Genomic DNA, 1125 nt, shown 5'->3' with positions numbered 1-1125 from the left:
ATAAAAATGAATATTTGTGAGAAAACGAAATGAGAAAAATGAAGTTGTACGCTACAAAGATCGACCTGTGGCACAAGGTCTTTCACAAAGGCCCGATATAGATTTTGAAGAAACATATTGCCCTGTAGTAGATACAATAAAATTGCGTTATTTGATCAGTTTGTCCGCATACCATAAACTACATATGCATCTAATGGATGTGGTGACCGCTTACTTATACGGATCATTAGATCGTGATATTTATATGAAAATTCCTAATGGACTAAAGATATCTAAACCATCCAATGAATACTCGCAGAGGTTATACTCAGTCAAATTATAAATATCTTTATATGGTCTAAAACAATCTGAACGAATGTGGTATAATTGTCTTACTGATTATCTGGCTAAAAACGGATTCAAGAATGATGATATCTGCCCATGTGTTTTCATAAAAAAATTTGCATCTGGATTCATTATAATTGCTGTGTACGTTGATGATTTAAATATTATTAGAACTTTTGAAAAGATTTCAACAATTATAAAAGTTCTAAAAGAAGAATTTGAGATGAAAAATATTGGAAAAACTAAATTTTGTCTCGACCTGCAGATCGAGCTTACAAAAAATAGAATCTTTATTCATTAAACAACATACACAAAAAAATCTAGAAGAGATTTTATGTGGATAAGTCGCATCCATTAAGTACCCAATGATTGTAAGGTTTTTGGATGTGGAAAATGATCAATTCCATTTTAAAGAAGAAAATGAAGATATCCTTAGTCTTGAAGTACCGTATCTCAGTGCCATTGGAGTACTAATGTATCTTTTTAATAATACACGACCTGACATATTATTTGCAGTGAATTTACTAGCAAGGTATAGTTCCTCTCTAACCAAAGGATATTAGAATGGAATCAAACAAATCTTTCGAAATCTTCAGAAAACAGTTGATATAGGATTGTTTTATCCATATGAATCCAAGTCACAATTAGTTAGCTATGCAAATGCAGGATACTTGTCTGATCTATACAAAGGAAGATCTCAAACAGGATACCTATTCACATATAGTGATACAACTATATCATGGAGGTCCATGAAACAAACGATAGCAGCAACATCCTCTAATCATGCTGAAATACTGATGA

The sequence above is a fragment of the Arachis duranensis genome, chromosome 6 (assembly GCF_000817695.3).
Source record: "Arachis duranensis cultivar V14167 chromosome 6, aradu.V14167.gnm2.J7QH, whole genome shotgun sequence".
Classification (NCBI taxonomy): domain Eukaryota; kingdom Viridiplantae; phylum Streptophyta; class Magnoliopsida; order Fabales; family Fabaceae; genus Arachis; species Arachis duranensis.
The sequence above is the reverse complement of the archived record's forward strand: the minus strand, read 5'-3'. Positions refer to the sequence as shown.